Here is a 25,905-nt window from a genome sequence, read left to right as displayed (position 1 = left end):
GCTTACAGGAAGAAAAATAAGATGGAAGGCTTTATTTAGGCCATAGAATTATTAACTTAGCTTATCTGGGAACTATCCAGCAATAATTTGTATAGTGCAAGTCATGATTCCTTCCACACTTGCTTCCAACTATCTGAGGGCAGGGTTAAAGAGTCAGGGAAAGGGAGTTCTCACTTTATGAGACTTATAGAGCCCTAAGCCTATTCCCCAGTTTCTTCAGGGGATATCTTCCCTCAGTCCACATCCAACTTTGGTTTAATCAGAGAAATAGACCTTCTATGGAACCAGCACAAGAAGGTTTCAGCAATTACCTTGCTTGCCTCCCACCAAGTAAGATTCTCAGATAGCAAACAATTCCCTCCTTAATGTGGGCCAAAAGATATACCCTTTCTTCTCCCTTTTTCCTTATCTAGGCATGAAAGAGGACTCCATCTGGAGGGACATGGCATATATATCCTCCCTCAGGGTACATCTTTACAGCTGGGCTAAAGCTGAATTAAGCCATGCAACTTCAGCTACGTCAATTCCATAGTTTAAGTTGAAATGCTTAATTCGGCTTTTGGTGCTGTCTACACAGCAGAAAGTTGAAAAAGAACATTCTTTCTTTGACTTCCCTTATTCCTTGTGAAATGAGGGTTACCGTGAGTCTGAGTAAGAAGTCTTCCAGCTTGACATTATTTTGAAATAAAGGCTTGTAGTGTAGACATGCCAGTTATTCCAAAATAACGCTGCTATGCAGATGTACCCTGAGTTGCACCTACTGATGATTTACCTTAGCCCTTCTCCCAGCTGCCACCTCAGTTGATGTCACCCTCTCTGCTCTCAATCAAAAAAGGGACACTTAATAGTTCCTTTTGTTCCCTCTATCTAGAGAATCCCCCACTTCCATTGAGATTACAGGGGTTGCATTTCCAACAAAAGTGGTATTCTAAACTGGGGAAAAAACACTGAAATCAGTTAAACTGCTCTTTGCCACCAAGTTATTCTATTTTTCAAAGGACTGTGGGACATTTACAGGGTTTGATTTCAATCCCATTTTCAAGAATTTTGAAATTTTGATGCTAAATTGTCCTTTTCTTTCAATTTGTTAGCCCTTTGCCATCATCCTTGTAAGAATGGTGGCTGCTATCTAAGAAACATAGGGTACGTCTACACTTGCTCCCTAGTTCGAGCTAGGGATGTAAATGTAGCCGACTGAAATTGCTAATGAAGCAGGGATTTAAAAATCCCGTGCTTCATTAGCATAATCTTGCCTATGCGTTATTCCGCTCAACAGCTGATTCAAACCAGGAAGTACACTCCTGGATGCGTTAGTTCAAATCAAACCCTTTGGTTCAAACTAACGGTACTCTTCATTTTTTGAGGAGTAACGTTAGTTTGAACCAAGGGGTTTGATTGGAACGAACGTGTCCTGGAGCGCACTTCCTGGTTCGAATCAGCTGTTGAGCGGAATAACACGCGGGCGAGATTATGCTAATGAACCACGGGATTTTTAAATCCCTGCTTCATTAGCAATTTTGGTCGGCTACATTTACATCTCTAGCTCGAACTAGGGAGCAAGTGTAGACGTACCCAATGTGTGACCCTGTCATGAGGGTTATGTTGGAAGAAGGTGTCAGAAAAGTATGTGAGATCATTTCCCTTTTTCTTTCCAAACTTCTACTTCAGAAATGAGATTTTTGTCTAGAGATGCATTTCCTTCCCAGACACGTTAAATAGAACATTTAGCTTGGATTAGTGTTCTAATCTTCAATTTTTATACCCTGGCACGTATATCAGTAGCCTACGTATAAAAGACAGAGCAACCCATTTCTGAAACTACACTTGCACTCAGAACCAACAGGTTAATGAAAATACTACTTTGCCAAGCAAGCATTAGGAATAGGAGTCCTACCTCTGAATTGAAATTCAGTTAGATTGAATTATACAGTCAGTATTTTTCAATGACTCAATTATTTTTCATTAAATGTACTGCAAGAGAAAATTAAAATCAAAGCCATAGCAGCTGATTGAGATTCTAAAAATGTCAAAACACCCTTCCTTCTAGTTTAATTAATACAGTTGGTTAATAATGCCTTTTGCTTTTCCTTTTGTTCCTATCACTTTCAAATCCCTCTTCAACTCCATATAGCTATTCATGTTTGAGGCTTTTATTCTTAAGGGGTAATTTGTTATTTTGGCATTTTTACTGATTCTACTGCACTCTCTAACATCTGTCATCTAGGGAGTTTAAGGTAGGTAGGCAAAAACTTATTCACCTCCCCTTTCACCAGGTTGAAATTGGCAAAATGAGAGCTGTGAAAACAACTGCTTTTGGCAGCAAGAACTTGTAAACTTTCAGAACACTTTATTTTTCACACACACAAGGAAAAAAGCCAGTGAAATTCCTTGAAGCAACAACAGCTCTGTCAGTCCCCATACTGCAGCTTTCCTTCCCTTCAGCCGAGAGAATCGTGATGCACAGTTCCTGCCTAGCTACAAAATACACAACAGAATAGTCTATTCTGGCAGGAATAAGCTGGAGGGAGGATGGGGGGGAGGGACGGGGGAAGATAGGGCTTTACGTTCAGCATCTTGTTTTTGAGATCAGAGTACATTAGAAAAGTGCTGTTTCCAGTTTAAAGTACGCCACCATTGCTCAAGACAGATCAGCAGGAAAACATAATGATTGCAGCTTTAGGGAAATATTTTCCTAAGTCATCTAACTGCTTCCACCCCAACAGTTTCTTTCCACTTTAGCTATTTTCAAGAAGCATACAAAGTTTTATCTGTCTGGGTAGCCACTAATTAGTGTAACAAAATTTTCAGTGACTAACAAAATATTCTTGTCCCATTTTAACCAAGCAAAATCCATTCCTCCATTTTCCTCCAGTAGCCAGCAATTAACTGTCTATTTTATTTGGCTTCATATCCTATAAGATTGTATTAAGGACATTCATTTTCTATGAAGAATACCAAGATAAGTACAAAGAGTTGTTTCCAAATCTACATTCTGCTGAATGGTCACCAGTTGCTAATGGGATTCACCTGTGCAATAATTTGTTAGGTATTTTTTCCCTATTTTTATAGCTCTGCACACCATTTTATAAATTAGTTATTCATGCTTGTTCAGCAAAGTGGTGTTACATATACATATGGACCTGTAAGTTGATCGCAAATTCTTAGTAGTGAATATTACTTCATCTGAGCCACCTGACTGGTCACTCAGACATACGGTATGCTTGCTGTTCCCTGATGGACTATCCTAGCTATCCACTGCAGGCATATCTGGAGAAGTAAACTCCCAAATACAAGACCAAAGAACTGTTTGTCTGGAAATGGATGACCGGAGAAGGATCACATGATGATTATCTGTTGTGGTGCCTCCCTCTGGGGTATCTGGCATTGGCCACTGTTATCAGACAGGATACAGGGTCTTTGGTGTGACCCAGTATGGCTGTTCTTATGTTTTTATTTTGGGAGAACTTCTATCATTTCAGTGACTCAAAGTATCTATTTAATTGGAGGTGGTGTATGGGAAAGTGGTACTAAGAACACAAAAGGGATTCAATAAAAGTGAAAGACCACATTACCAAAGTAGCACATTACAGTGGATAAATGTTTGATGGGGAAGGTTTTCTAAAGTTTTGGCAAACTCTTCTGTATGCCTCTGAGATGGGGACATAATAATCCATCTGCGCCCTAGGTGAGGATTTTTAATTTCTTTCAGGATTTATTACTTGCAATAGTAATTGCATAGAGATAGTGGATATCCTCTCACACACAGAAAAGGGGAAGGGAATAACTATATGGCAATGGAAAGGTTGCAATGAGTTACTAGAAAATATGTTCATTGAAGGGTTAGTGCTCTAACAGTCCCCAGTTGCAGACTGTCAAGACCTACATGCATGTCAGTTTCAAGTGAATTGTGCAAGGTTACAGAATTGCCTGCTTGCTGGTATAAATGCCATCCATTCTTTCAGAATGCGTGAGAACACATTGATTGGTACTAAGTTAGTTCAACCAAAATTAGGAATTTTGACACAACCAGAATGTCTCTCAGACAATCATGCATTGCATGTCACTCTATCAGGTCCTTTTAATTATGCTGTACAGACTTAATATAAACCAGCAGCGTTAACAAACTCTTCCAAACTTCCTGTGTGTTTTCTCCACGTAGGTCTATTTTAGGACCTTCTTCTCTTACACCAGTGCAAATCAGGAATAGTGCCATTAGAATTACACCAGTATCACTCTAGTATGAAAAGGATATCCTGCCCCGAGACTGTGTGTAGTGAGTACCTGCCTACGGTAGCCTATGAGAAAATAATACTTGCATCATTTGAAATATATCAGCGTCCTGCAAGAAATACAGTAGGGTTCTAAATGAAATTATTTGAATTGCAGGTTGAAGAAGTTCCCTGCTGATTAGATAACCACCATATCCCAAATGAACAAATTCTAAGGCCGGCAGCTAAAATATTCATTAACCCAGTATGCCATTATTACCCAAATGCTGAAATATTGCTATTGAAATTTTAAATTAAACAGTAAAAATGTAAATGTAAGGTAAGAAAAAGCTGCAAACCCTAAAACAAATTAAATAGGATGGAATGTAAATTAAATTGCTTCATTTCCCCTTTATTCTGCTTTTCCCTTTTCTAGAGGTCAGTAAAGCTGTCCTCGCAGTGAGCTCACACTCACATGTACACGCACAAACTTCATAATTGAAAGAAGCTAGAGAAGTCGGATTTCTTGTGATGTAAACAAATGACAGTTCTGGGACAAATGTCTTTCTGGTCTTCTGGGAAGGAAGGTTGCAGGTAAAAATGAAAGCCAGTCCAAACTGTGCTGTGTCAAGAACACCTTCTGTCTGAGCACTGGCACACCCGGTTTTTGATGCTTTGGGGCATTTTTCCTTTTCGTGTCACTATTTCAGGGGAATTACTGAGAAGGAAATGGCCTTATGGGTGGCAACTTCAAATGTTCCATTAGAAGGCGACAATGAAAGGAGAGGGAACATAGCAGCCAATCACAGTGCATATATTTGCAAATTGAATGTAAGTTTATTTATGGCTTGACTTTATTATTTCACTTCCAATGTTCTATACCTTTGCATTTCTAAATGAGTCTGACAGCTACCATTTTGTTAGGCAGAGGGGATGCACCATGCCTCTGTCATTCCAACTTTTTCTTTCTTATTTCCTTCATGTGAAAGGAAAGGCATTCAAGATACAAGTGCATTTTTGTTCTTTGTCTAAACAGAAAACAGTTCTGTAAATCACACATTTCTGATTGGCTGAAGGCAAAAATACAGGGATTTGCACCTGTGTTTACTGACAACTGCACAGTGATTATGCAAACCAGACACCCACAAACAGAGTGAGGAGATGTCAGCCCTGACAACAAAATGTACAGTTATGCATCAGTAACTGTAGCAACTTTGTAGCCTTATTGGCTGAGAATTCCATCCTGTACAATCGCTCTTACTCAGTATAAAGAGGCAAACGCTGGCAGCTCCTTTAAATAAAATATCTTTCGTGTTCGGCTTTACATCAAACAAACTTGCAGCTGCTTCAGTAATAAAGAAAAGCTACTAATGCTTTGTTCTATTTCCCTTTAAGAAAAGTGCTATTTAAAAACAATCTTCGAACTTCACTTCCTTCCTGGGGACTTTAAAAACGCTATTCCCATTGTTCCCTTACAGATGTTAACAATCACTAAAATGTTGCAGGAGTCGAGATATCACATATATTTTGGATAGCTTATTTTAAAATAATGTTAAAATAATTAAAACTGATAAAAAGGCTTTATCTACTATGTTTGGGTGCAAGCTCATAATCACAAGTCATCACAACCAATTAGGCTTTGCCCTTTTGAGCCTCAATCTTTGTGGACAACTTTTTCTTCTCTCTAATAATTGCTGTGTAACTGTTAGCAGGCAGATTTGAATCTGGGACCCCTGGAGTTTAATGTAGGAGCCGCTTGAGCTATAAAGCCTGTGGCTCCTTAGTGTAGAGGCTCCGAGCCTAAGCTCCAGAGGCCAAAAGTTCAAATCTGCCCTGTGGTGGCTACAAGTGAGGGGCTCGTCTGGGATCTCAACTAGGTCTCTGAAGCTCTTGATATGCTTCCTCAGCTAGGAGAAGTATGTAATTCACACACCACAGCTACACTACAGACTTTTTCTGGAAGAGGAAATGCAAATGGAATTGTCATTTGCATATATCACTAATTTGCATATTCTCTTCCCATCCTTTTTGCACAAGAGGTTTTTGCGCCGATCCTTCTTGCACAAGAGGTTTATAGACTGCACCTTTTTGTGCAAAGACCCTCTTTTGTGTAAGATCCCTTCTTCCTCTGAAGTATCCCGGAAAAACTGGTATCCCAGAAAAACTGTGTAGTGTAGCCATACTCTCAATCTTATTCTTCCAACTGTGCTTTCCCCCTAGGACTGCCAATTTTCCTGACTGGATGCCATTCACAGCAATGGTATCTGACCTAGGAGGGTAGTCACGTCTATTTATTCCTCCCTTCTTGATACCATGAGAATGTTGCTTGTCAGAGCCAGAGGTAAACTAATTTGAAAAGATGAACATGTGGGTTTCTGAAATAGCCTTGTGCCGAGGACTGTAAAACTATATAAAATTACTCATTTCCTCTCTCTCATTCTTTCCATGTGGGCTTCTGTAAGTTAGACAGTAGAAGCAGGTAGTTATTGAATTTACCAACTTATACATGCATCATTTCATCTTTGACAATTTGGAATAGCTCCATTCATTAGGCAAAGCCAACTGCACACTGTAGCCCTGGGACAGAGGAAAGGAAATGGAGGTTCATGTGACTCCTCCCACATGCCCTTGAAAAAGAGTAAAATACCACCTGACTGCTTTGTCCCAAATACTCATATCATGCATTATAGCACAAGAGAGAGAACCACCTCTGCAGAGCTGCTAATCTCCCTCACCAGACAGAAGGAAAGGAAACAATCATTGCAGGTGATGAGGGTGGAGGGAAAAGTAATCAGAGACAAATATAGGATTCCCGGGAGCACAAAAGAGAAAAGGGACCTGACTGCACAATCTGGTTCCTCTCCACCCCTTGGGCATCAATACTATGTGTTGCCCCTTATTCAAGGTGTGTGGCAAAACTCTTACTAAAGGGCCACAGCTTGTGCTCAGATGTACAGATAGTGATGCTTTACATTGACTTTAAGGGGAGTACTGAGCACCTAAACGACTAAGTTGCCCTTTAATCTGTGCATATAAATCTGTGCAAGAATCCATCTGGGCAGGAGTTTAAATATGTACTGAATAATAGGCCAAAAGTCTTTAGTGCTTACTCATCCCACAGGCAAAACAGTCAGGCTACGTCTACACTGGCCCCTCTTCCAGAAGGGGCATGTAAATTTCACGAGTCGTCGTAGGGAAATCCGCGGGGGATTTAAATATCCCCCGCGGCATTTAAATAAAAATGTCCGCCGCTTTTTTCCGGCTTTTAAAAAAGCCGGAAAAGAGCGTCTAGACTGGCCCCGATCCTCCGGAAAAAGTGCCCTTTTCCGGAGGCTCTTATTCTTACTTCTTATTCAAAGTAAGAATAAGAGCCTCCGGAAAAGGGCACTTTTTCCGGAGGATCGGGGCCAGTCTAGACGCTCTTTTCCGGCTTTTTTAAAAGCCGGAAAAAAGCGGCGGACATTTTTATTTAAATGCCGCGGGGGATATTTAAATCCCCCGCGGATTTCCCTACGACGACTCGTGAAATTTACATGCCCCTTCCGGAAGAGGGGCCAGTGTAGACGTAGCCCCATTGTTTTCTCACTTGAGTAAGGATTCTAGGATTAGGTCCAGAGCCTGCAAACAAACAAAGCCAGCAAACCAGACTGCCTAAACAGGACAGTGTCTGCACTATATTTTCTCTTTGGAGGATATGACCAGCTTTAATTGCCAGCAGTCACCAGATATCACATAGCTCTTTCTAACCAAGCACATTATTCTTGAAGCCCACGCATATTAAAGACAATAAGAAATTCCTATACTCATGCTGTAAAGTTTACCAGAGGCCAAGATTGCCTGTATTTTCTTTTTCCCTTGCACAGATGAATATAAACTGGGTTTCAGTGAGCAGCCACACAAGCCCACTCACACAATGAAAATATGTCTAACTGACTGGTCTTAACGTATGCACAGATGCTGCAAAACCAATTGACAGAGAAAAACAAAAATGTATATGAGAATCCTCTGTCACCTCTTATTCATGCATGACAAGAAAGCCACTGAACAAAACAATTTATACACATTTTCATAGTGCCTCGATGACTTAATGAAATAGAAAGCAGTCTACAGTGAAGAAAAAATTTCTCCAAAACAAAGACACTAACAAAATAGAATAAAAGCTGTGCATAGAATATACCTTGATATTCCACATTTCATGCATTAAAAGACTACAAAGACAGAATAAGTATTTCTGTGTTCTACTTAAGATACAATGAAACTGATGTAATGACCCTAAAGTGAATGTGATTTGCCACAGTAGAAGTAAGAATTTTTTGCCCATCAACTCTATCGTTGGCAGCTCCTAGTTGAATAACCCATTTAAATCAATAGATATATGTTACACTTATGCACCTGCACATAGTCATACTATGTATCTAGAGCCTTTCATTCCAAAGGGTCGCAAAACACACCATAAACTACATGTACCAAGTATCCAAGTACCATTGAAATGAAAACTCCTTGAGGGAAGCGGACAGAGATAAGCAGACAGTTAGTGCACTGAAGAATAAGTGACATGGAATGTTAAAGGAAAATCCCCTACTCTTATTAAAATGGCGATAGGATCATTCACATCCAGGCAAAGTAGACAAGACCTAGGAGTAAGTTTTTATTCGAGAGCTTTGCACACAGTAGACTACCAGGAAATCAACTCTGCCTCAGAAAGAGGCTGCCAGAGACAAGAGTCTACCTTGCCAAGTAAGAAACTAGAATTGCTCAGGTGAGAACATTGATGAATATGAAACAGGTACTTGTGCCATATATTTTGACATTAATGCTAGTTTCTCTTCCTGGTACATGTTTCCACTGCGTCATTTAGTCATTCCATAACTCATTATCTTTTCCATTTTAATAGCCTTGAATTGTAGATAGGGATGGTCACTTGAATATCTCTAAAACTACCAGTAAATACATTTGGATATGTTCCAGAACTAAGATCACAATACAATTAAAAGAAAGCTCCTGGGCCTCCAGCTGTTTGTTTACTTTAAGTTTTTCTAATGGATAAAGTTTTTAGTTCATATATTCATATTTATATAGCAACATATCAGTGTGGCTCTAACACCATTTAGGTAGCTCACATCACCACACCTGTGTAGATGGATGAGGATACTATGGATGCAAAATTGTCACCACACCCATTCCAATTACATTTTCAGCTGCTTCTGTGTCTTGTAGCAATTTATTCATCTGCGGTATGTCTACACTACAAAAATTAATTCGAACTAACAGCCGTTAGTTCAAATTAACATTCATAGGCGCTACACAGACAAACTGCTAGTTCGAACTTAATTCGAACTAGCGGAGCGCTTAATTTGAACTAGGTAAACCTCATTCTACAAGGACTAACGCCTAGTTCGAATTAAGTAGTTCGAATTAAGGGCTGTGTAGCCACTTAATTCGAACTAGTGGGAGGCTAGCCCTTTCCAGCTTGCCCTGGTGGCCACTCTGGGCACCACCAGGAAAACTGGTCCACCCCCCTCCCGGCCCTGGTGCCCTTAAAGGGGCACGGGCTGGCTACGGTGCCCATGCGAGGTGCAAGCCTGCCAGCACCCAGCCAGCAGACCCTGCACCTGGCGTGGCACGAACCAGCCACCCCCTGCCACCCTGCCCTCCGCTTCTTCCTGGGACCAGGCTGGCGGCTCCCGGGAACCTGCCCAGGTCCACAAGAGGCGGGCGCCCACCTGGTCTAGTGCGGAGATCGTGGACCTCATCCATGACCTCCGCACTAGGCACAGGAAAGTGGCCGTCTAGGGCAGGATAGCTGCCAGCCTGGCCACCCAGGAGCAGGTCTGCATGAAAATCAGGGTGGCCAATGAGACCCCTAACCCTGAGCTTAGAATGGCCGTACTGGGTCAGACCAAAGGTCCATGTAGCCCAGTAGTCTGTCTGCCGACAGCGGCCAACACTAGGGACCCTGGAGGGGATGGATCGAAGACAATGACCAAGCCATTTGTCTCGTGCCATCCATCTCCAGCCTTCCACAAACAGAGGCCAGGGACACCATTTCTACCCCCTGGCTAATACCACTCCATGGATCCAACCTCCATAACTTTATCTAACTTCTCTTTAAACTCTGTTCTAGTTCTAGCCTTCACAGCCTCCTGCAGCAAGGAGTTCCACAGGTTGACTATTTGCTTTGTGAAGAAGAACTTTCTGTTATTAGTTTGAAGCCTACTACCCATTCATTTCATTTGGTGTCCTCTAGTCCTTCTATTATAGGAACTAATGAAGAACTTTTCTTTATGCACCCTCTCCACACCACTCGTGCTTTTATAGACCTCTATCATATCCCCCCTCAGTCTCTTTTTTTCTAAGCTGAAAAGTCCCAGTCTCTTTAGCCTCTCTTCATATGGGACCTGTTCCAAACCCCTGATCATTTTAGTTTCCCTCCCCTCTCCCAACTTCTCTATTCCCCTCTCCCACCTCCTTTTCCCAGTCTCCCCGAGTTTTGTTCAATAAAGAGAGTTTCTATTTTTGAACACACATGTCCTTTATTTTGTACATCAGGAAGGGGGGCTAGAGAGGGGTAAGTGGAAGGAAGTGAGGGAGGAATGGGGTACGAGCCCCCAGTGGGGAAGACTGGGGTGGCTCTGCGGGCTCCTCGGGGTGGAAGCTCTCCTGCAGTCCCCTGATTGACATGCTCCCCCAGATGGCAGCCTGCGGCAAGTGCAGCCGGGCTGATGGCCGAGTGCTGTGATGTGCCCAGTGTGGGCACTCAGGGCACTCCAAGCCAGGACTGCTTTGCAAGCGGGGAAACCCTGAGAACTGTCTGTCCAGGGTGGAGGTCGGGTCCCTTTAAGAATAGCCCTCAGCTAGCCTGAGACAGCAGCTCCACGTCTAAGTCCTAATCTGATGCCCTGCCGGCACTGATTCCGGCCATCCTTAACCTCAGTTCAGGGTCCACTCAATGTGGACATGCTAGTTCGAATTAGCAAAATGCTAATTAGAACTAGTTTTTAGGTCTAGATGCACTAGTTCGAATTAGCTTAGTTCGAATCAACTAATTCAAATTAAGTTAGTTCGAATTACTGCTGTAGTGTAGACATACCCCTGGAGAGTATCCCGTAGAGCTTTCCACAAGTTATTTTTACCATATGGAAAGAGAATGCATTGAGAAAGGGATTAGCAGGAAGATACGAAGGACTAGAGCTAGTGATGTGCAGTACAGGCAGTCCCCGGGTTACGTACAAGATAGGGACTGTAGCTTTGTTCTTAAGTTGAATCTGTATGTAAGTTGGAACTGGCATCCAGATTCAGCCACTGCTGAAACTGATCAGTTTCAACAGCGGCTGAATCTGGACAGCAGTTCTGACTTACATACAGATTCAACTTAAGAACCCCAGGCGTCCCCAAGTCAGCTGCTGCTGAAACTGATCAGCAGCAGATTCCAGGAAGCCCGGAGCAGAGCAACTCTGCCTCAGGCTTCTTGTAGTCAGCCGCTGGTCAGTTTCAGCAGCGGCTAACTTGGGGACGCCTTGGGCAGAGCATCTCGGGTGCTGCTGGGTTGGTCGAGTAGCACGGCCGCTCCTCGGCGCTACTGGACCAACCCAGCAGCACCCCAGCTGCTCTGCCCCAGGCATCCTGATTCAGCCACTGCTGAAACTGATCAGCAGCGGCTGAATCAGGACTCCTGGGGCAGAGCAGCTGGGGTGCTGCCGGGTTGGTCCAGTAGCGCCAAGGAGCGGTGCTGCGGGACCAACTGGCAGCGCCCCACCTGCTCTACCACAGGCCCCGGGCTTTGCTCCACGTCTCCCTGGTCTGCTGGGGGGGGGGCACTAGCTGCGTCCCCCCCCAGCAGACCAGGGAGATGTGGAGCAAAGCGGCGGAGGACCCGGGCCGGACCACGGCGCTTCCAGATCAGCCGCTTTGCTCAGCGTCTCCCTGGTCTGCAGCATCTCCCTGGTCACCCTGGTCTTCAGGATGATCTGGAAGCGGCCGTGGGTCTGGCCCCGAGTCCTCTGCCGCTTTGCTCAGCATCTCCCTGGTCTGCAGATCAGGGAGACGCTGAGCAAAGCCGCGGAGGACCCGGCTGGACCCGCGGCGCTTCCAGCTGATCTGGAAGTAGCCGTGGGTCCGGCCCCGGGTCCTCCGCCACTTTGCTCCCCGTCTACCTGGTCTGCTGGCTCCCCCAGCAGACCAGGGAGAATGGGAGCAGCTTTTCTCGCCCCGGAGGAGGCGGGCGGCGGGACCAGGCGTCCCGCCGCTCCAGTCCTCTGGGGCGAGAAAATCCCCGTTCGTAACTGCGGATCTGACATTAGTCGGATCTGCGTAACTCGGGGACTGCCTGTACCTAGAAGGTTCATGGTTTGATTCAGAGGAGCACCCAAAAGTTGGATGCATCTTGAACTGTATGACCACACTGGGTCTGACTTGGTCTACACTAGGTAAATGTAAGATACACAACTCCAGCTAAGTAGCTCATGTCCATGTATCTTACATCGCATTTCCATGCTGTCCACATAGCGGGAGGCCGATATGGCAAACATTCCCATTGGTTTCCCCTTACTCCTTGTGAGGAGCAGGAGTACCAGTGCCTATGGGGGCACCCTTTGAGTTTTATCTAGTGGGTCTATAGATAAATCGAATTCTGCTAAATCGAATCCTGGAAGATCGACTGAGGCAGTGTCAATCTTCCTTAGTGCTCTAAAGGTCTCATAGGAAGAATGAACACTTCAGGAGAGCAATAGCTGTTACAGGGAACAGAGCTCCTATGTACTGTCTTGATTTTTCTGGCACCCTATGCACAGGAGAAAGAATATACATCAGTGTGATAAGAACATTGTTTACAACTATTATTTTATTTCCTACATTTATGTTTCTTGTGCCATTAAAATATTTTTTCACCTTACATGTTGCATGTGATCATCCCTTTTTCCTAGCCTGAATCAGCAGCTCCAGCAAAGGTTTATCTTAACTTTAGTTAAAATGTCTTTGAATAAAGTAGAAAAACATAGCAGTGGGTTTCTGGAGCTGATAAAAGTGACCTGCACTGTCAGCAATCTGTGTCGTATCAGGCTCCTTATAGGTTTTGATAAGCCTTACTATGGAAATTCTGTGCTGCTACTCTCACAGAAGAGTATGAAAGTTTTCCTATTGACTTCAGTGAGAGCAGGATCAAACCCAGAGTCTTACTTATTGGTTGTGTTTGTCCTGTGTTCAGGATGTTATTACAATACAGGATGTTTTCCTCTAATAGCAATAGATCCTTCTTGTTTAAAATGAAAGAATGAGAAACTAGAATGCACAGATTCTTGTGGCAATTATATTAAGATGCTTGCACATCTAGAATGGCAATTGTAATAAGAAAGGATGTGTCCTGATATAAATGTAAAGCCTATAAACCCCACTGTCTGTGGGTCAGTGTGTAAGATATTTTGTAAGGAAAAACAAAAACTGAGTCTTTCCAAAGAAAGGTGCACAAGAAAATCAGGAAAATTCCATTTGCTCTGTCTGATAATTTATTTAGTTTCCCTGTGCGATGCTGTGACATCTTTGTTTGCTATTTTGAAACTAGAGCTCTTCCACAGAGGCCTAGGGGTTGAAGGAAGAATGATCAAAACTAGTTATAATCAAGAAATGAATTCTGCCTTAATGGTCATGAAAATAGAATTCTATTTAAGAAAGTGAAGGAAGGGAAAGTCAGGTTTCACTTACATAAGCATTTCTTGTGAGCTTGCTACCATGCAGAGAGAGAGACTGCATGTAAGTGCGGATGAGCAAAACATTAGAAAAGCTTTTGCCCTTCAGAATATATTTGGCCCTGAACTTTCAGTCCTTACTCAAATTGATCTCCCAGTGGCTTCATTTATACTTGAACGACCTTGCATTCCAGCTTTTGCCTACCTAAGGACTGGAAGATCTGGCAGGGAAAGAAAAAACACAGACAACCTGACAGCTTATTGTTGTATTCTCATTGCAAAGTATTCTCATTGCAATCAATTTTTAGGGAAACCAAAGCCTCATTTTTGGTTCTTTTTTTTAAGGGGGGGGGGGGAGTTGCCTTCAAAGGCCTATGCTATTCAGAAATTGCAAGGTGTGGTGATCTGCTGGGATTCCCAGAATGTGACCCTCTTACTCTCCTTAACACTGCACTTTGACTGCCTTCAGCAAGCTCTTCAGGACTCTGCCAGTCTAACCATGCCTAACAGTGACATCCATCTCTGTGGAGTTGGCAAACCCTCCACTTTAGTCTAAGTCCTGAGTTGATTATGGCAACATTAAAACAAGTTTATTAGCAAAAGGGCAAACATTAAGGGGATACGAGGAATAAGAAATAAGGATAGAAATGGTTCCAAACAAACAAAAGTTAAAATACCGTTGTAAGAATAAAACCGATCTTAAACTAGAATCTTTCGTTCAAAGCAGTTTTTTTTAAACCAGTGTCTTTCTTCCAGTCTTAGCCAGGACCCAACATATAGATGGATGTTTAGCCAGGACCCAACATATAGAGCTCAAAACATCTGGTTCCTTTGACTCTTTAGGTACAAGTTAATTCACAGGTTCACCCTGGCTCCTTCTTTATACTTCAGTAAACCTTTGAAATGTTTTCTGCTGAGCCATGTCCCCAGATCGTGTACTTTTCCCCTTCTGGGTGTAGATGCCAAGTTGTATAGTATAGATTCCATGCCAGTTGCTTTCTCCAGTAAATGATATTCCTGCAATCTCCAATACCCATTGTATTTGGCCATCTCTGGTTTGATTTACATGGAAGAGACACTCAAGAGGGCAGAACTACATTCCTTTGTCTAAGAAGGAGTAATTTATGCTCTGCCTGCTACCTGTTTTAAGAAGGGAATTTTCGATGCATATTTGTACTCTTCTAGACATCCCCTATACATCCACCGTACATTAATATGATTGCCACCATATTACCAGTTTGCATGTGATTCCTTCCATGACACCTTTTAGATACAGGCCAGGACAACAGTGAGTTAGGTACACTGGACTAGTCAGGCCAGCTAAAACTCACTGCTAGGCACCAGGGATACTCTTGCCTCCTGGCATAAGAATGTCCCTAGGGTCATGATGATCTAACTTTTATAGATGGCCCCAAATCAAACCCTGGAGCTTAATGCTGTAAATTTGGGGGGAACATTTTAATGTTCTGGAAACAAACAAAACAGATTTAGTTGTGTGATCCTTTCTTTGTAGCAAGCTAAATGCCACCAAGTTAGAGGTGGGTGAAACCAAGTCAGATCTTGAGGTCCTCTATTAAATTCTAAGCCTCTAACATATTTTACCCTTAAATTAATAATTGACTCAATTGTAATACAGGAACATGGGCTACAAGACTGCTACGAGGAGACATGAAACACACACACAATGAGGAATTACATTTTTTGCCATTGTATCCTGAACTCACCCTGGTTATAACTAGCAATTGCAGCATCAGTTAGCATTTCACCAAAAGTTCTGACTCATTACTGGCCCTGCTCCTTGACTTACCCCCTCCCTCCCATGACAACTGTAGTATAAGGTGAGGGGAGAGACAATTTAAGAGCTTGGTTACTGGAAGTCTTTACCACTCTGAATTTTACCAAGCCAGCAGGGAACCTTGATTCATCTGAGAGCAGATCGCTGTGATGAAAGATGTGTTCCCTTGGCACAAAGTAGAATCAAATGCTAGATGCCAACTGAGACGAGCATAATAACAAAAGGAAAAAAATTGCTAGTGTGTTTGCCTCTGCACAGAGATGTGAGAAATGGACCAAGTGATTGGGTAGGAAGAGCCATGAAAGTAGTGTGCCTGGTTTAGGGTCCCCAAAAACATAGTTTGAGATATGAATGCTATCTATCAGAAAATGTCAGAATATTACCCTTCTACTGCATTAAGAATTGTGTTTTAAACAGTATTTTCTTTGTAAATAATTGCAACATTCTTGTTTTTGCATGTCTTCATCCTCTATCAGGGTATGTCTACACTACCACCCTAGTTTGAACTAGGGTGGTTAATGTAGGCAACCGGAGTTGCAAATGAAGCCCGGGATTTGAATTTCCCGGGCTTTATTTGCATATTGCCGGGCGCCGCCATTTTTAAACGTCCGCTAGTTCGAACTCCGTGCCTGTGGCTACACGCGACACGAACTAGATAGTTCGGATTAGGCTTCCACTCCTCGTGGAAATTCAAATCCCGGGCTTCATTTGCAACTCCGGTTGCCTAAATTAACCAACCTAGTTCGAACTAGGGTGGTAGTGTAGACATACCCTCAGAGATAGGGAAGATTCCTGTTCTTTGTAGCATTTTGAGTGGTTTATTTGTTACCCATTAGATGGGAAAAGCCTTGCACAACAAGTTCCAAAAGCATGTACATTTCATTTTGTGGTACAGCAGTCATTTCCAGAAGGTCTCAAAGCATGTTGGTATACAATGGTCAGCATATGATCACAGCACTAATCAAAAATCAAACACAGCATTTGTAAAATTCTGCATGATAGCTGTAATTTGTAATCATGTGATTTAGATTTGGTTGCTAGAGATTCTAGAGCTCAGACCCTTTAAAAAATGGGTCAAAATTGTACAGTTTACCCTGACTAGTGACAGGGTATATAAAGATGTGTCTTTATCACAGACATAAATTTAGTGAAAAGCTAAGTATTTTAACATGTTGTGCAACAACTTTGCCATATTTCAAAACAGACACGAATATAGCCTTATCCTGTCTTTAGCCTTGATTGATGAAATACTTTTTTAAAAAAAAAAAGTCCTGAAACTGTCTGAGGTTAATCTAGCTGTTCTTCTTAAGTCTTTTCTGAACTAGATGAATATCTGAGAATAATAAAGAGGTGAAAGCTTTAAACAGGAATTTGGAAATCAACAGTAATAGGTGGTCCTAGTCTGTCTGTTGCTGCCGAAGATTTCTTGTTTGCTTTTTTTGAGAATCATTGTAATTAATGCCTCTCTCATTTCTCCATTGAGGCAGTGCTTATTGAAGACTCCTTAAAAGGATTTTGCACAATGGAGCTCAGCAAATTTTAAAAGGATTTATAGACGATTGCAAGCCCCAGAGTTTACGATTTTCACATCCAAATTACTTTTTGCTTTTAATTACAAAAACTTAACCTTATGAAATTATGTAAATATATCCTGAAGTAAAGTCTGACTAAATATGTACCAGCAATCATGTTACCTGTTGATACATATGAAATGAGTATCTGATATCCCATGTGCATGAATGGAGGGAAATGTGTAGGCCCAGATGTCCGTGATTGCCCATCTGGGTGGAGGAGCAAACAGTATACTAAACATAAGCATCTCTTCCTCCTATCAAACACAATATTGTGTAGTACTTGGGCCAGTCAGCATGAATTGTAATCATTTTAATATTAGCAAGCAACCAATATAGTAACTAGACCTTGTTTTTCTACTTCAGTGTTTTACAAAGAAAACATTTATAAATAGGCAATACAAAATAATATAAATGTCTGATGTGTACACACACAAAAAGATGGGGAAATCCAAAGTTCTACCTCATGCAGCTGTCTGTTATGGATATTTTATATAAACTCATTTTTATGGTCTTAAACTTGAAGTATTGATTTTAGGTCTTCCCAACTACACATATTTTGTTATATTTTACAGAAAAATGTCATATATTTCAAAAGACAGAACTATTTAAAGCTTGTAGTAAAGCCTTCCAAACAGATATACTTTCAAGGTCATTGGATGTGTTCTTACACTAAGCCTACCCCATCTCACTTCAGTTTACATAAAAATGCAATTAAAAATCACCTTATCTTAAAATGTTTCAGGGAATATTTTCTCTTACATAGTTATTCATTACCATGATGCTGGCAGATAAGCTGAATACATTTAAGATCAAGATGACACACAGTATGGGAGATGGATTAATGTATTGGCTTTTGCATCGTAGGAATACTGGTGGTGAATAAGGCTTGGGAATCAGCATAATGTTAATTTCAATGCTGTTCCTAACGTACAAAATTGATCATTTCTGCTCAGTGTATATATACATATGCGTACACGCAGAGAATCTTGATGTACTATACATACGCATACATATAAAATGATTCCAGTGACAAATATCACTTAAACTGTGCCACGATGCAGATGAACATCACACCCTATTTACTAAAAACCTACATAGGTACAGTATACCATATATCATAGACAAAAAATGTTGGTATCACAATACTTGAGCTAGTTTTTGGTGTTACCAGCAGGCACTCAGAGAGAACTCTCTCTAGGGAGGTAATATCACACAAATTCAAAATCCTAATTATCTTGTGAAAAAGGCTCATTACATTATTTCATGTTGGTCTTTTCAATTGGTGTGTCTAGATAAGTGGCTGAACGTGTAGGCCACAGCATCTGTGCACTCTCTGAAGGATGGATAGGAATACTGTGCCAGACCCATAAATGCTTTTATAATTATAACATTATGATTACCATCCATGCTGGATATAACCTTATAAATGGTTTATATTTTCCTTATACATTGTATATACATTGTAGCCCTATCAGTATCAGGATATTAGATAGACAAGGTGGGTGATATAACATCTTTGATTGGACCATCTTCTGTTGGGGAGAGAGAAGTTTCCAGTCTGTGTAAGTTCATCTCTCTTACATACAGATGTTGGCCCAAAGATGCTACCAGTTTGTGTCTCTTATATTCTCCCTTATATTTATTTGATTTGAATAACAGTTATAATACATTAGGATTTAATTCTGCCTCCCTTTCTCTGAGTAGTCCTTTATTCCATGCGTAGACCAACTGTTTTCAGTGGAACTAACTTGATTCAGTTCAAGGGCTCGGCTACATGGTAGGGTAATGCACCCTACACAAATGTGATTTCTAAAGAGCATTAACATTGATCAATACAGACCCTTCTAGTAGACGCTAGAGGTTCTCTAGTGTAATTTAACATAGTATAGGTTGGACCTGACTGGTCCAGAATGAGGAAATTTTCCAGACCAGGCAAGGTCTCCTGCCATGAGCTCCCAGCCTGCCACCCCTCCCCGCCACAAGCTTCCAGTCCCCACCTTCAGATGGCTGTGCCGCTGGCCCTAACTGAGTTTGCTGGACACTGCCTTCCTCCCTTCCCCACTGTGGGCTCCTTCCTCCCCCCCCCCCATCCTCCCCGCCGCTGCAGGACTCCTGGCTGCTGCTCCCCCCCCCCCCCCCACACACACACACCATGGTGCGCCAGGCTACCAGCCCTCCCTGCCGTGGGGCTCCTGGCCACATCGCTAGACCTCAATGCCCTTGAGCTCTCTGGTCCAGGAACATCTGTGGTCCAGTAGGACCATAAATGTTGCTGGACCAGAGAGTTCTGGTTTGCTAGCTAGCAAGCCAGCAGAGTTTACAAGGTACAAAAAGACTGATGGTATGGCCCAACGGGAAGAACATTAGTTATTTTAAGTGTGCTCCTTGGATTCGTGAATGTTGCTAACATTACAAGAGAGAGGAAGTAAACATCTGGGGATGTAAATGTCACTCTTTCTCCTTTTTTCCACTGGCAGTGCATAATTACTTATTGCAATCTTTCTGGCTCAGTTACATCTCATTGGTTGCATAATTGTCTCTGAGCCAAACATATTAGTTCACTTTTTTTAACATTTTAAATTATTTACTAGTCAATGACTCGTGCCTGTTCCATTTCGTCTTTCCCCCATCATCACTTGCCAAAGGCAAGTTCTTTACTGGGAAAAACAATCAAGATTCAATATTTCTAGTAGTTTCTGCTGCTTTGCACTGGCATCTAAGCTGCAGAGTCCAGGCACATTTCTGTTTATTTAGTCAAAACTTTTGAAAGCAGCTCCAAACCTGTTTGTTTGACATTCACTCTGTTTTTACTATTTCTTTCAGTGTTTTCACCGCATTGGACAATTTAATCAGCTTTTTTTGTGTGTTTGTTTAAAGATTTGACTGAAACTTTTAGATCTCACAGCATATCTGAATAAGCACTGAGTATGGAATTTTGCTATTTTAAAAAAAAGACACTGTGGGAGAGCAGATGTTTGGGTCTTAGTGTGCTGCTCTAGAGAATTCAGTGGTGCAGCAAAGATGAGCCAGGGGAACCATAAGTCATATTCCTTACAGATGTTAAGTATAAAAAATAGTTTTTCCCATGGAAATATAACCCAGTAGAGTAGCTCTGGATTTTTGCATTTTGAACTCAGTTTTCTACACTAATATTAGGAGTCTTTACAAAATTATATTGATGCCCAAGTATTATGTGCTTCGTGAGGCAGCTCAGCCTATAGGACTGCCCATTATTGTGGCTGCTGGAACCAATGGACAGATGACTAATGGCAGTACTCTGGGACCAATCACTGGCTACTACTCAAACCTTTATTATTACAGGAGTTACTTGAGCCTGCTTCCTATCCCCACACACATGCTGGGCCAAATCTACCTGAGGTGTGACTCTGCTTAAACTAATTTAATAATATCAAGGACGCATTTAGCTATCTGTTGCTTCTCCTACACAGAACTGCTTTGTTCAAGCCTTTCAAACTAAAACCTGCAAGCTTTGTAAATGGCCTGCATAACCCTCAGAGAGCCTGTATACTTTTCTGCTTGGAAACACAGGGTCAAATTCTGCTCTTATTTATGTCAAAATGTCAATGATGAGCCCCATACTTGCACCACAGATTTTTGCCCACAGCCTTAGAAGTCAGAGTAACATTTTCACAGTGCACCATAAAATAATTAGTAGCCAGCAGACATACAAGAGCACATTCTTGTAGTTTAGTATCACCACATGTATCCAGACAGTTTCAGCTTTATGAAAGACAATTTCTACAGCCCCAAGTCAAAATCCAGATGACTTTTATTGGTAACCATCAACATGGTTGTTTTGCCTTCACTCCAGTGGACATAATTTAATTTCTTGGATTTACCATCTAAGCCTCAGTCTGTATTCATCCTTGAGTAAGTCATTCGGCCACCCCCAACAACTTGGAAGAGATGAAAATACAAAGGGAGTCATTTACAGAAAAAAATACAGCCCATATTTCTCCATGGCCTCACAGAATACTGGAACTGGAAGGGACCTCAAGAGATAATCAAGGCCAGTCTCATGCCCTCATGGCAGGAGCAAGTACCGTCTAGATCATTCCTGATAGATGTCCGTCTAAGCTATTCTTAAATATCTCCAGAGATGGAGATTCCACAACCTCCTTGGCAATTTATTCCAGTTTAACCACCCTAAAAGTTAGGAATTTTTTCCTAATGTCCAACCTAAACCTCCCTTGCTGCAATTTAAGCCCATTGCTTCTTCTCCTATTATCAGGGTCCAAGGAGAACAATTTACCCCCTTCCTCCCTGTGACTCCCTTTTAGAAAAGTGAAAGCTGCTATCATGTCCCCTTTCAGTCTTCTCTTTTCTAAACCAAACAAGCCCAATTCCTTTAGCCTTCCCTCATAGCTCACTGTTGATTCATATTTAGCTTGTGGTCCACTGTGACCCCCTAGAGTCCTTTCTGCAGTACTCGTGCCTAGACAGTCGCTTTCCATTCTGTATGTGTGAGATGGATTGTTCCTTCCTTTGTAGAGTACTTTTCATTTGTCCTTATTAAACTTCATCCTATTTACCTCAGAGTTCTCCAGTTTGTTCAGATCATTTTGAAATATGACCCTATCCTCCAAAGCATTTGCAACCTCTCCCAGGCTGGTGGTATCTGCAAACTTAATAAGCGAAATCTCTATGCCATCATCTAAATTATTGATGAAGATATTTAACAGAACCGGTCCCAAAACAGACCCTTGTGGAACCTCACTTATTAACGATTCACTGTCATGCTGGAAGGGCATAACAACTAATCTCTCAGGGTACATCTAACACTGAACAGCTATTTTGAAAAAGTGGCCTGTGCCTACAAAAGCTCATGGTACTATCTACATGTTTTGTTAGTCTTTAAAGTTTTACCAGATTATTTGTTATTTTTTAAGTTTATTCCAGAATAGTTATTCCAAAATAGCTTATTTCAAAACAGCACGTCTACACTGCAGGGAAGCCTCAAAATTAGTCTGAGGCAGACTTCCCTAATGTAGACATACAATCTCTATTTAGAGCCCCCGGAGGTCCTGGAGAGGAATAATTTAGAATGGCCCTAGTGAAGGGCTATTTCAAAATAGCAGCAGTGGAGCTTATACACACGGCTAATTTCTAACTAGCTATTTTGGAATGGGCATTATTCCTCATAGAATGAGATTTACAGATTTAGGAATAAGCTGAACCTTATTTCTAAATTATTTCAAAACAGCAGAATGACTGTGTAGACACTCGCATTGTTGTTCCAAAATAATGCTAGTTATCTTGAAATAACGGTGCAGTATAAATGGACCTGAGAAAGGTATCCAGCCAGTTATGCACCCACCTTATAGTAGCCCCATCTAAGTTGTATTCCCTTAGTTTATTGATAAGAGATCATGTAAGACCGTATCAAATTCCTTACTAAAGTCTAGGTATACCACATACCTAAGCTTCTCTCTTATCTACAAGACTTATTATCCTATCCAAAAAAGCTATTAGATTGATTTTACATGATTTGTTCCATACAAATACAAGCTGGCACCTATCACCTTATTTTCTTCCAGATTTTGGCAGAGGAATTCCTTAGTTACCTGCTCCATTATCTTTCCTGGCACAGAAGTTAAACTGACTAGTCTGTAGTTTCCTGGATTGTTCTTATTTCCCTTTTTATAGATGAGCACTGTATTTGACCTTTTCCAGTCTTCTGGAATCTCTCCTGACTTCCATGATTTTTCAGAGATGACAGCTAAAGGCTCAGATACCTCTTCTATTAGCTCGAGTGTTTAGGATGCATTTCATCAGGCCCCAGTTACTTGAAAACATCTGACTTTTCTAAGTAATTTTTAACTTTTGTTTTTTAATTTTAACTCCTAAACCTTCCCTATTCCCACTAGCATTCACTATGTTAAGCATCCCTTCATCATCAAACTTCTTGGCGAAGACCGAAACCAAGAAGTCATTAAGCACCTCAGCCATTTCCAAGTTTCCTGTTATTGTTTTTCCCTCTTCACTGAGCAATGGGCTTAATAGAATCATAGAATACTAAGAAGTCATCGAGCCCAGTCCCCTGCCCTCATGGCAGGACCCAGTACTGTCTAGACCATCCCTGATAGACATTTATCTAACCTACTCTTAAATATCTCCAGAGATGGAGATTCCACAACCTCCCTACGCAATTTATTCCAGTGTTTAACCACCCTGACAGTTAGGAACTTTTTCCTAATGTCCAACCTAAACCTCCCTTGCTTCAGTTTAAGCCCATTGCTTCTTGTTCTGTCCTCAGAGGCCAAGAAGAACAATTTTTCTCCCTCCTTCCTGTGACACCCTTTTAGATATTGTAAACTGTTATCATGTCCCCTCTCAGTCTTCTCTTTTCCAAACTAAACAAGCCCAATTTTTTCAGTATTTTTTCATAGGTCATGTTCTCTAGACCTTTAATCATTCTTGTTGCTCTTCTCTGGACCTTCTCCAATTTCTCCACATCTTTCTTGAAATGCAGTGCCCAGAACAGGACACAATACTCCAACTGAGGCCTAGTCAGCACAGAGTAGAGTGGAAGAATTACTTCTCGTGTCTTGCTCACAAACACACCTATTAATGCATCCTAGAATCATGTTTGCTTGAATCACAGCTAGAATCAAGGCTTACCCTTGTCCTTGGTCTTCCTCTTGCTTCTAATATATTTATAGAATGTCTTCTTGTTACCCTTTATGTCTCTAACTAGATTGAGCTCATTTTGTGCCTTTGCCTTTCTAATATTACCCTCTATATTTGTGTCATTTGCTTATATTCATCCTTTGTATTTTGACTTAGTTTCCACTTTTTATAGGACTCCTTTTTATTTTTAGATCATGCAAGATCTCCTACTTAAGCCAAGGTGGTCTTTTGCCACACTTTCCATCTTTCCTACACAACACAATAGTTTGCTTTTGGGCCCTTAATAATGTCCCTTTGAAAAACTGCCATCTTTCTCCAGTTGTTTTTCCTCTTAGTCTTGCTTCCCATGGGATCGTCCCTACTAGCTCTCTGAGTTTACTAAAATATGCCTTCCTGAAATCCATTGTCTCAATTTTGCTGTTCTCCCTTCTACCACTCCTTAGTATCATGATCTCTTTCAACCAAGCTGCCTTCCATTTTCAAATTTTCAACCAGTTCCTCCCTATTTGTTAAAATCAAATCTAGACCAGGTTTCCCCCTAGTAGCTTTCTCAACCTTCTGAAATAAAAAATTGTTTCCAATGAAGTCCAAGACTTTATTGGATAATCTGTGCTCCACTGTTTTAGTTTCCCAACATATGTCTGTATAGTTAAAGTCCCCCATCACTCCCAAATCCTTTGCTTTGGATGATTTTGTGAGTTGTTTAAAAAAACCCTCATCCTCCTCTTCTGCCTCTGTAGGAGATCAGTAGTAGATCCCTAGCATGACATCACCCTTCTTTTTAGCCCCTTTTAACCTTACCCAGAGACTCTCAACAAGTCTGTCCCCTACCTCCATCTCCATCTCAGTCCAAGTGTACACATTTTTAATATATAAAGCAACACGTCCTCCCTATCCTTCCCGAATAAACTGTACCCTTCTATACCAGTATTCCAAACATGTGTATTATCCCACCAGGTCTCTGTAATACCAACTATGTCATAATTGAGTTAATTTATTAGCACTTCAAGTCGTTCCTGCTTATTACCCATACTTCTTGCATTTGTATACAAATTCATGTATGGTACCAAAGGGAATGACATAACAGAACTTCATGTATGATAGGAAAGGTTCAATGAGAAGTTATCCGTGGGCTTTCTCACAAAGAATGACTCCAGTCTATGATGACTCCAGCTGGTAATTAACAATACTTCATGGTCAATGATAATGAAAGGCAACTAACAAATCCAGAAAAATCACCAGGGCCATCTGATTTTACTCCATCACCAGAAAGAAATCATTGATCAATATGACATGACTAGTGTCATAGCCTAAACCCAAACTGAGTATGGTCAAGGGGAGCTTAAGGATCTAATTGCAGCTGGAGCTGCCAGGATACAGACCCCTCAGTTTCCTCAAACTCAGAAATTTAAGATATTACGTTTTTCAGCTTTGGAGGCTGTGAATTAATGAGGAACTATAATGATCCCAAATCACCCTGCCAGCTCTTGCATGACAAGGTGCACATGGATCTATATTACAAGTGGCAGCCCAAAGTTTCTCCTGCATTTCAGCAGAAGGCACCATTGGCTGAAACTCCACTGAGAAGTTCTGTGTTTATCCTCCCCAGGTTCAGTTCTTCTGCACTAAAGATTATTAGCTCAGTGTAAATAAGAATGATTTTTCCTCTGATAAGTGTCTTGAAAATGTTTCCCTGACAGCAAAATTTCACTCAGCAACCAGATGTACACCTCACGGATTAATCAGGTTGTGCAGCATGGGAAATAGTTGTGTTGATTGACACTTAGGAAATGCTGTGATACAAAGAAACTTTCCTTTACTGCTTGTGCAATTAATAGCATGGAATTCAGAAACTCTTGATACTGTATTGGGGTAAACTCAGAATGAGACTTCTGTAGTCAGTGTGCTAGAACCTTCCCTCCACCTGTGATCAGCTACCAGTATGTTGTCAAACCCGACAAGGATAAAGCCTGGGATGAGAACATTTAGGAGACATT

General features: G+C 41.5%; 1 pseudogene; it reads left to right on the top strand.

Annotated features, from left to right (window-relative positions):
• LOC149524041 (von Willebrand factor D and EGF domain-containing protein-like) overlaps nucleotides 1-25,905 on the top strand; it is a 217,769-nt pseudogene that overhangs the window by 186,858 nt on the left and 5,006 nt on the right.

Source organism: Pelodiscus sinensis, chromosome 7 (assembly GCF_052426305.1).
Source record: "Pelodiscus sinensis isolate ZL-2025 chromosome 7, ASM5242630v1, whole genome shotgun sequence".
In the NCBI taxonomy this organism is placed as follows: domain Eukaryota; kingdom Metazoa; phylum Chordata; order Testudines; family Trionychidae; genus Pelodiscus; species Pelodiscus sinensis.
Note: the sequence above shows the minus strand (reverse complement) of the source record. Positions and strands in the feature narration are given on the sequence as shown.